We start from the raw sequence: 11,770 nt of genomic DNA on the forward strand, positions 1-11,770 counted from the left end.
CTGGTGAGCAAGAAGGAAGGCAGGAGGCAGTTTTAGAAAAGAGCCAAGAAACAGATCCAGGGACGTCTAGAAATGTGACACCTATTAGACGAGGTAGGAAATACCAGAGAAGGGAACACTGATCAATACATGACAACGGGAGAGCTGGCTAATCCTGTAGCTAAAGGAGGATTTCTATTTAGCACAACACACAAACGTTCATTTTAGGTTGATTAATGCATGAAGGTGACTGTTTGTGTGGACTCGGGGCTGTATGCCAGTAGGAGCACGTTTGGTGAGTAGTTTTAGATATGGGGCTGGAGCATTAAAAAGGAGAAGGCACCTTTCCAGATAGGACCCAGACAGAGACCTGAAGTTCCTGGCTCAGCCCTGGGGCAGAGTCCTGGCAGCCAGCCCCTTCCCAGAACCACCCCGAGCTGTGTGTGACTTTGGGGCAGCTGGAAGGCCCAGTATCTTGGGGAGAACTGGTCAGTGTGACTGTGTGTTTGTGAGAGAGAGACAGAGAGAGAGGTGTGTGTGAGAGGAGGAGGGCAGGAGAGAGGAGTGACTGTTAGCTGCTCAGTCATGTCTGACTCTTTGCGACTCTGTGCACTGTAGCCCTCCCGGCTCCTCCGTCCATGGGATTCTCCAGGAAAAAATACTGGAGTGGGTTGCCATTTCCCACCTAGGTGTGTGGGAAACACCCCACACATTACTAATTTGTAATATGAAGGTGAATGTGAAGAGAGTGAGGGAATCCTGGAAAGAGTGTGTTAGATGTGTGGGGAGCAGCCACAACTAGTGTGTGAGAATGTTGGGAACCTTGTGTGTGTGTGTGTGTGTGTGTGTGTGTGTGTGTGTGTGTGTGTGACTGTGGACAGGGGAGCCTGGGACAGAAGGGGAATGGACAGTATGCGTATGTGTACGATGGTATGAGAGTTTGAGCCTTCTTTGGTATTGGAATGAAAAACGACAGTTTCCAGTCCTGTGACCGTTGCGGGGTTTTCCAGATATGCTGGCATATTGAGTGCAGTATTCTAACAGCATCATCATTTAGGATTTTAAATTGCTCAGCTGGAATTCCATCACCTCCACTAGCTGTGTTCTTAGTAATTCTTCCTAAGGCCCACTTGACTTCACACTCCAAGATACCTGGCTCTAAATCAGTGACCACACCGTCGTGGTTATTGAGGTCACTCAGAGCTTTTTTGGACACGTCTTCTGTCTGTTTTTGTCCCTGCTTTTTCATCTCTTCTGCTTCTGTTAGGTCCTTTCGATTTGTCCTTCATTGTGCCCATCTTTGCATGAAATGTTAGCTTGGTATCTGAAATTTTCTTGAAGAGATCTCTAGTCTTTCCCTTTCTGTTTTTTTCCTGTATTTGCATTGATCATCTAGGAAGCCTTTCTTACCTCTCCTTGCTATTCTTGGGAATTCTGCATTCAGATGGGTAGATCTTTCCTTCTCTCCTTTGCCTTTCACGTCTCTTCTTTTCTCAGCTATTTGTAAGACGACCTCAGAAATCATTTTGTCTTCTTGCATTTCTTTTTCTTGGGGATGGTTTTGGTCAGCACCTGCTGTAAAATGTCATGAACCTCCTTCCATAGTTCTTCAGGAACTCTGTGTACAACATATAATCCCTTAAATCTATTTGTCACTTCCACTGTATAATATAAGAGATTTGATTTAGGTCATAGCCGAATGGCCTAGTGGTTTTTCCTACTTTCTTCAATTTAAGTCTGAATTTTACAATAAGAACCTCGTGACCTAAGCAACAGTCAGCTCCCAGTCTTGCATTTGCTGACTGTATAGAGGTTCTCCACCTTTGGCTGCAAGGAATATAATCTGTCTAATTTCAATATTGACCATCTGGTAATGTCCATGTGTAGAGTCTTCTCTTGTTTTGTTGGAAGAGTGTTTTTGCTCTGGCTAGTGTGTACTCTTGACAAAACTCAAAATAGCTTTTTCCTGCCTTCATTTTGTACTCCAAGGCCAAACTTGCCTGTTACTCCCGGATTCTCTTGACTTCCTACCTTTTCATTCCAATCCCCTATGATGAAAAGGACATCTTTTGGGGTATTAGTTCTAGAAGGTCGTGTAGGTGTTCATAGAACTGTAAACCTGTGAAAAGATTGAACATATCCTGAATAATCAACCTGACAAAAAAATTGCTGGGATATCCTCATATATTCAGATAACTGACAGCTTTTAAAATAAATCAGGATCAAGTGGTACAGGAAATGCAATAACAGGAGTTTTCTTACATTGTTTGTAGGAGTAAAACTGAATCCTGTCTTGAGATGAATACTTCACTGTGTCTCAACAGTAGATCGTTTGACCATCTTACTACGCAACCAACTCAATGTTAGTTCCAGATGGAAAATGTAGACCAAAAGCCATGTAGATACAGCAAAACCTCAGAGACAGTCCAGGCTGTGTTCCAGACCAGGGCAGTAAGTTGAATATCATGATAAAGTGAATCACACAAATTTTTCATTTCCCACTTTGTATATAGTTTAATTGACACTGTCTGACATCTGTTACACATGCAATAGCTTTACGACTAAATAAATAATATACAGAATTTCATTAACAACAATTTGTTTCTAAAATAAAGTAGTTTGAGCATCACCTGTGCCTTCACAATTCCAAATCTTTTTGCTGGTGGAGGGTCTTGTCTCAGTGTCTAGGTCTGCTGACTGATAAGGATGGTGGTTGCTGAAGGTTGGGGTGGGCAGGACAATTTCTGAAAAGAAGACAACAATGAAGTTTGCCACATCCTTCGACTTTGCCTTTCACAGATTTCTCTGGAGCATGCAGTGCCGTTTAACAGTGTATTTAACCACAGCAGAAGTTCTTTGAAAACTGGAGTTAATCCTCTGCAGCCTGCTGCTGCTTTTTTCAACTAACTTTATGTTATATTCTAAATTCTTTGTTGTCATTTCAATAAACTTCATAGCTTCTTCACCAAGAGCAGTTTCTCTTTCAGGAAACCACTTTCTTTGCTCACACATGAGAATGAACCCTCATTCATTTCAGCTTTATGATGCAATTGTAGCAATTCAGCCACATCTTCAGGCTCTACTTCTAACTCTAACTTCCTTGTTATTTCCACTACATCTGCACTTACTTTCTCCAGTGAATTCTTGAATTCCTCAAAGTCATCTGTGAAGGTAGAAATCTACTTCTCCCATACTTGCATTAATGTTGATATTTCAAAAAAAATAATAATAATGTTGATATTTCAACCTATTCCCATGATTCACTGTTTTCAGTAGATTCTATCATCATGAATCCAATGTAAAGGGACTTCTCTGGTGGCCCAGTGATGAAGAATCTACCCTCCAATGCAAGGAATGACGACTTGATACCTGTTCAGACAACTACTTGTTCTGAGTCCTAAGATCCCACATGTTGCCCAACAACTAAGCCCACGTGTCGCAACTACTGAGCCCAGGCAACACAACTAGAGAGTCTGTGTGCTGTGATGAAGGATCCTGCACGACCCAGCAGAGACCCCGCATGCCTCAATTAAGCCCAATGCAACCAAAAAAATTAATTAGCAAATGTTTTTTAAAAAGACTACATCGTTTTTTTAAAAAATGAATTCAGTGCAGAAATTTTTCAGTTACCTTTGCCCAGATCCAGCAGAGGAATAACTATCTCTACAGCTATAGCCTATAATGTACTTCCTAAATACTGTGAGTTGAATATCATAGTTACTCCATGATCCATGAGCTTTGGAATGGATATTGTGTTGGCAGCCATGAAAATAACATGAATCTCATTGTACTTCTCCATCACATTCTTGAATGCTTTGTCAATCAGCAGTAATATTTTGAAAGGAATCTTTCTTTCTGAGCAGTTAGTCTCAGCATTGGACTTAAAACACTTGGCCACCAATGTTGTGAACAGGTATGCTGTCATCCAGGCTTCATTGTTTCATTTACAGAGCACAGGCAGAAGAGCTTCAGCCTAATTCTAAAGGGCTTTAGAATTTTCCTTTTTTTTTTTTTTTTAGTCCCATATGATTTTCTTTTCATATTTTTTATATTTAAATTATTTATTTATTTTATTTTACAACATTGTATTGGTTTTGCCATACGTTGACTTGAATCCACCATGGGTGTACATGTGTTCCCCATCCTGAACCCCCCTCCCACCTCCCTCCCCATCCCATCCCTCTGGGTCATCCCAGTGCACCAGCCCTGAGCATCCTGTATCATGCATTGAACCTGGACTGGTGATTCACCTCACATATGATAATTTGCATGTTTCAATGCCATTCTCCCATATCATCCCACCCTCGCCCTCTCCCACAGAGTCCAAAAGACTGTTCAATGCATCTGTGTCTCTCTTGCTGTCTCGCATACAGGGTTATCGTTACCATCTTTCCAAATTCCATATATATGCGTTAGTATACTGTATAGCTGTTTTTCTTTCTGACTTACTTCACTCTGTATAGAATTTTCCAAGTGGCAAGTGACCATTGACTTCCAGTAATCTGCTGCATTAGTCCTTATCAAGAGAATCAGCCTGTTCTTGGAATCTTTGAAGCCAGGCATTGACTACTCCTCTCCAGGTATCAAAGTTCTGGCAGGCATCTTCTTCCAATAGATGGATATTTTGTCTACACTGAAAATCTCTGATTCAGTGGAGCCATCTTCATAAATTATCTTCGCTAAATCTTTTGGAAAACTTGCAGCAGCTTCTACAGCAGGTCTAGTAACTACACTCGGCACTTTATGTTATGGAGATGGCTTCTTCCCTTAAACTTCATAAACCACCCCCTGATGGCTTCAAATTTTTCTTCTGCAGCTTTTTCAGCTCTTTCAGTCTTCATAGAAATGAAGAGAGTTGGAGCTTTGATCTTGATTAGGCTTTGGGTCCAGAAAATGTTGTGGCTGGTTGGATCTTCTATCCAAACCCATAATACTTTCTTCATATCAGCAATAAGGATGTTTTGCGTTCTCAGAAAGAGACTCACAGACTTAGTTAGAGAACAAACTTCTAGTTGCTGGGGGTAGGATGGGGGAAAGAGATTGTTAGGGAGTATGGAAAGTTCATGTACACCCTGCTCCATTTAAAATGGAAAGCCGTCAAGGGCCTAAGACATGGTGTGTCTGTGTGTGTACCTTTCTGTGTGTGTCCAACTCTTTCTGTCCTCATGGACTGTAGCCTACCAGCTCCTCTGTCCATGGAATTTTCCAGCCAAGAATACTGGAGAGGGTTGCTCTTTCCTTCTCCAGGGGATCTTCCCAGCCCAAGGAAGGAACCCACAACTCTGCTCAATGTTATGTGAGTGCCCTGTCAGGATGGGAGTGTAGGGAGAATGGATGCATGTATGTGTACGGGTGAGTCCCTTAGCTATTCACCTGAAACTATCCCAACACTGTTTTCTATACCCAATCTAAAATAAAAAGGTTTAAATGAATAGATTGCTTTTTAGTTGGAGTAGTTGAATCAAATTCTGGAAAAAAGATACAAAGAGTTGAAAAACCCAACAGCCACTTTTGAAGAGCCCAGAGCAAAAGCAACATACCTCACGTGCCCCCAGTGCACAATATTATGTCCGATGTCCAAATCCCCGAGCAGGAAGAGAGAAGGCTTCCAAGACAATGCAACTCGCAAAAAAAGGGAAGTTTATTGCTGACTTGAGTCAGGGCTTCTGCCGCGTCCAACGCAGTGGTGCGGGGTCAGAGAGCGCTGAGCCCAAGCTGTTACCCAAATATATAGGGTGTGCATAAGAATTTGGTAGCTGCCTTAAGCGGATTGGTTACATGTTTGCAAAGTAATCTTATTGGCTCAAGCCTTCGCGGGCTTTTTTCAAACTTGGGCGTTCACGGGCTTTTCAGCTTTCCCCTGATAGGTTCCCTTTTTCTTGCTAGGCGCATGTTGATTGGCTGGCTCCAGGTGGCCTGATAATCATGTTACCCTGGAAAACCAGGCCTACTCCTAATCTAGGCTGCCTGTCATGGCGCAGCCTCACATTCCCCCCTGTCTTGTTGTTTCTGTGGAAGGCCCAATCATGGGTCTTCTATATCATCTGTGGGGGCAGTCGAATATTGAGATCTGAGTAACATTAGGTGGACGGACAGGCAGTGTGTTTTCCCTAACAACTCCCCCTTGAGAGACTTCATACTCAAGATGCTTTTTGGGAATTGGGGCAGAGGTCTCTTTCTTCTGTAACTTCTTCCTGCTGTGCCTGGGCGTAGGCCTGCCTAGCAGAGCAGAAGTCTCTCTATACCTGACCTAAGTTGGGGTGTTTTATATCTGAAACCAGCTTTTACTCTTGTAATAACAGCAACTTAGTTTGAAACTGTTGGCGCCTCTCAGAGATAAAATAGACAGGGGCCAAACAGGAGACCTAACAGGATGGTCATCACTGGTCCCCAGAAACAGGAGGCAACATTTGGGGTGATTGGCTGGTGGTCAAGCAACAGAGCTGTGTTCTAGGAATCTTGTGTTTAGTGTGAAGTTACCATCTTTCACCTGGGTGGGGGCTCCAGTTCTGTAGAAGAACTCAAAAGACATTGTTATGCATATTTCTTTGAGTAGGAACCAGGACTGTCTCAAGGCTGTACCACCATTTGATTGTTTTCCCTCTGTTTCTGTATTTTTTTCCCTTCCCTAATTAGCAATTGTTTGAATCTACCCTTTGGAATCAGGGAAGTTCAAGGAGGCTGAATAAAGCCTATATCCTATAGTACAGCAGATCTGTACTCCAGAGTCACCACCCCACAGAGTCTTGCTCAGTTTTAATTTAGGGAAGAGGGCAACTATGACTGTGATAATTTCTTGTCAAAATGGGGCATAGGACTGCCTCAGCTTGGAGAAGAGACACTGAATTGGAAGTATTCCTGAGTTCCAAGTCCTAGATTTGAGCCTTGTATGATTAAAATCTCAATCTCTTGGTCTGCCATTTTGTTGTAACATACCCAGTTAGTAGTAGCTAAAGGAAGGATAACTGGAGTTTTAATAGACAAAATAAATCTCTTTCTTTTAGAAGAATAGGCCTGAAACCCAGTCAGGACCTGGCACTTCAGGGAGACTTGTAGCCAGGTGGCTAGTTGCCTAGTTTTATAAAAAGTAAGGTAGAAGTTACTAGCTTCCAGCAGACATTGTTTTGAGAATAGTGGCATCTAAGCCTGACATGACTCAGAAAACTCAAGTGTTTAGCAATACAATGTCTAATCTGAAATTACACCCATAGTAACACCTGGTTATTTCCCAGGATGTCTGAACCATAGCTGAGTACTCTATTTTGACTTTTAATTGTAAAATTTTTCTTTAATAGCCAAAGCAGATGGCACCATTAATGATGTCAGTGTTTTTCTAGGTATGAGAAGATGCAAGAATTGGAACTCATAAAATCTCCTGCAAAGATCTAACTATCTGAAGGCCTGTTCTGCCAGTTTTTCCCAGAGCACGGAACACCTCATTCTTGATCTTCACCCTGAACTCCTTTCAGGGCCATTGAAAGTCAGCAGTTGCAGTGGCCATGATTTAATCTCTGTAGATGTAGATGGCAAGTGTCAATCTTCAGTTGGCAGAGCCCCTTTTTGCTCATAAACTTGACCATGATTTTGAGGGGGGCATTTCATGACCATTTTATCCCACAGTGCTGAGGATGTCCATTCTCAGGTTTGGCAAAGATTTTGTTGACAGGCCACTCAATGTGCTGTTACTGGACTAGGCCATAAAACAGTATCCAAAATTCTCTGGACCACCTGTCTTACTAGCATCTTGGTCCAGGAAAACATCCCCTCTTGTTGCTTTTTCTCATATCTAGAGTTACACTGCCATCATCATCGATCTCATAGGGAACTATATATTATTTTATCAGAGGCCTCAGTCACACATTTGGCACTGTAAGAAATAGCAATTTTGTAAAACAGGTGAAATACAAAGAACATAGCCAGCAGTATTAGTAAAGTCACAAGTAAGACTTAAGAGCTTCCATTAGATGTAGCCCATCCCAGGTCGTCTGACTTAGTCTACTCTGTACGAATCTTTATCTTTTGGGGAAATTATACATTGGCACCACCGTCTATAAGGCACATAGCCCAGTATATCCCAGGTCGTCTGACTTAGTCTACTCTGTACGAATCTTTATCTTTCAGGGAAATTATACATTAGCACCACCATCTATAAGGCACATAGCCCAGTTTTCTAGTGTTACTAGACCGATTACCTTTAGTATGATTTAATTGTTTTTAACACAGAGGAGACTTTAAACCTAAATTACCATAGCCTGGTGTTATCTATATAAATCTATCTCATAATTGTGGGAGATTTCTTTTTCTTTTGCTAAAACTTTTCTTTTTGCTCTGATTGAGCTTGAGGAATAGAAAAAGGCTCAAATTTATGGCCAGAGTCAGAGTAGGCATTTTTAATTGGCCCAGTGAGGGGATCCCGTCTGGTAGTATCACAGTGACCTGAATATGACTATAATTTTTTTTTAAGTAAATTTCCTCAGGGCCAACCAGTTAGAGTCTTATAGTAGAGAAATTTACCAAGGTAACCCAGAACTAGATACAGGTAATTGGCCACAAACCCAACAATTGGGTTGATTTTTAAAACTGGCATAGAATCAGGCCTATGATAGAAAAGCATTTGATTTATATGCAAAGGTCTAAGAAGTCAAGAAAACATTATAAACGATCATACGAAGCAGATCCAGCATCTTGGGCAAGCTGTCTACCTCTGATGTTGTCGTCTTTTCATCTTGGTGTAGTGTAGTTTTTCCTACTCCTGGAAAACACACGATTTAAACCTGTAATTTCGCAGATAGAAACCATAAAAGTTATAAGCACATTCACTGGTTCATTCAATCCTTTGTTAACTTTTGTGAAGTCATCAGGTTTTTCATTAGAATACCAAGACATATCAAAATGTTAAGAACTCCATATAATTTCTAGGGTATCTGTATTAGTAATTTTTTATACATTATAACATGAGCGATTTACTACTCATTTGATAATCTTTTTCATGTAATTTAACCAACCAAATAAACAGTTTAATATCTCTCTTTGGGATGTTTCAGGGGCCCTCTGAAACACCCCAAAGTTAGCTAGATGTCAAAGGAACTTCAAAAGAATTCGATTTAGGAAGTTTTATCGAAAAGATCAATTAAAAGCTTTAGAACATTTGGTCAGATTTAGTCAATGTTGATGGGTGTATCATTTAGCTTGTTGATATGTCACAATGGGCGCAAATACCAAGGCTCAAGGTCTAGTGAAAGTCAGTTCTGCCATCTTGGACCTAATTGGCCCTAGCCAGTTTTCTTATGACTGTGTCATTCTTAACAAAATCTATTTATCTAACTAATTGTAATCTAATTTTAGAAAATCCTGATCTTGCATAACTCTTTTTAGTATTTTTTTTACACTTTTTTTACTGAAAGCACACTTCTTGCTTTCCTTTAGCAACCAAGAGCTAACTTTTATATTAGCATTTTATAGATTGGTGAGCATAAATACCAGTGATAATTTCTAAAACCCTTGCTTTCTTAAAACATTTTGGGATGGCATCAAACATTATTTATTTATAGTCCCAAATCTCTTTAGTTTTTTTGTAAAAGGAAATCAGTGTTTAGTAGTAAATGTTTCAAAATCTTATTTCATTTGGAAATGACCTAATTATTTAATAAACTTTTAATACTTAGTTTAGCACAACCCTTAGAAATTCAAGTTACACCAATCTGGAGAGACTATTTTAAACAGATATTTTTAAAGAACAATTATCTTTAATAGAGTTTATATACAAACTCATACCTCATCTACATTTTTTAGAAGTTTTTTTTTTCACTCGAGGTAATTTCCTTGTTGACAAACCCATAACAGGTATAATATTTAACTTATATTAAACCTAGGTACAATGAAAATATTTCACTTGATGTTAATTACTCTAAGACATACCTATATTAGATAGGTCAACAAACAAACATTAATATCAGGTATTTAATACTGAATATTTCCCAGTTCACCTAAACCTGGAATTTATTGTTTAATTTAGAATTATTTGATTTGTAAGCGCTTACCCCTTTTTTTTTAAGCCAATTAAATAGAGCTCATTTACAAATTAACCTAAAAAATATTTTCCAGGGACAAAGACATACCAAAACATATTTAGACAGACACAGTGCAAGACCTAGCTTCATTTTCTAAGTTTGGTCATGAATTAGATATTACAATATAAAATTTAAATAAACAACATTTTTAAAGGCTTCTTTTTTTTCTTTCTTTTTTTTTTTTTCCCCCCACAGTCTCAGGGGTTAAAGATGGTCTAGATGAGTATTCCTGAGAGCCCTGGTCTCAAGGCACAGGGAAAGAAAATCAAGTTCTAACAAAACGGTGGCAGGTCTAAATGGTGGCCAGACAAAGCAAAATAGCCGTCACAAATCACAACACAGAACAGAGTTAAAACACATATAAACCTGGCAGTCCTCATCAGACACTCCCTTGAATACAAGAATACAGTCTCTCAGAAAACCTTCTATAGAGACACAAAACTTCAGATATCTTCAAAGATTTCAAAAGGAGGAAAGGAAGCCAGGTTGAAAGAAGAAGGAGGAGGAGGCGGGAGAGGGGGGCAAAAGGGGTGGACTTACAGACGTCTCCTGCCACCTACAGACACCCAGGTGTTACAGGACTTTTCCCTGGGCTTCCAGAAAAGGGAGACCAGAGACAATGCCGGCACACACACAAACACGGAGAGCCGAAGACAAACACACGGACAGACAAACGTCGGCCGACAACACAGTGCTGGGTTTTTGGGCCCCCTGAATTTTCTTTCCCCCTGGTACAAGGTTTACCTTACCGCATGGCGTCCACTGCTCACCAGACTCAGGATCAGGAGAAGAACTCTCCTTCCCGCAGAGCCGGCTGCCTTCTAGCGCGCTCGCTGGCCTCGGTCTTGCGCCGGCTGGAACGTCCAATCTGTTCCCCCTTTATAGAAAGCTTTCTCCTGCGCCAGATACCTTCCTGCTTCTCAGCAGGGCCTCGGATTTACACTGGACTTTCCTGTCCTGCCTGAGCACCGGTGCTATTATTTATCCTTCCCCTCTGTCCTGGAAGTGTTCTCTTTCCCCGGTCAAGGGATCCCGGACGAGCCCCCAAATGTTATGCCTGATGTCCAAATCCCCGAGCAGGAAGAGAGAAGGCTTCCAAGACAATGCAACTCACAAAAAAAAGGAAGTTTATTGCTGACTCGAGTCAGGGCTCCTGCCGCATCCAACGCAGTGGTGCGGGGTCAGAGAGTGCTGAGCCCAAGCTGTTACCCAAATATATAGGGTGTGCATAAGAACTTGGTAGCTGGCTTAAGCAGATTGGTTACATGTTTGCAAAGTAATCTTATTGGCTCAAACCTTCGCGGGCTTTTTTCAAACTTGGGCGTTCACGGGCTTTTCAGCTTTCCCCTGATAGGTTCCCTTTTTCTTGCTAGGTGCATGTTGATTGGCTGGCTCCAGGTGGCCTGATAATCATGTTACCCTGGAAAACCAGGCCTACTCCTAATCTAGGCTGCCTGTCATGGCGCAGCCTCACACACAACACTTAAGGGATCAGCCAGTCACCTAAGCCACCCCACTGACTGACCCCTGGGCACACCCCTCCCCTCACCCCATAGAAGGAACAAGCTCACCCCACTACCTCGGGGAGTGAGCAAGCAAGGAACCTGTCATTTGTTCTCACTCCCCTCTGCTGCAGCAAGAGCCGCAATAAAGCCTTGCCTCAATTTCTTTTGATTAAGAAATTTGATTTATTGCTATTGTCTTTCCTCTGATTGATGTCT

This window comes from Dama dama, chromosome 26, assembly GCF_033118175.1.
Source record: "Dama dama isolate Ldn47 chromosome 26, ASM3311817v1, whole genome shotgun sequence".
Lineage (NCBI taxonomy): Eukaryota > Metazoa > Chordata > Mammalia > Artiodactyla > Cervidae > Dama > Dama dama.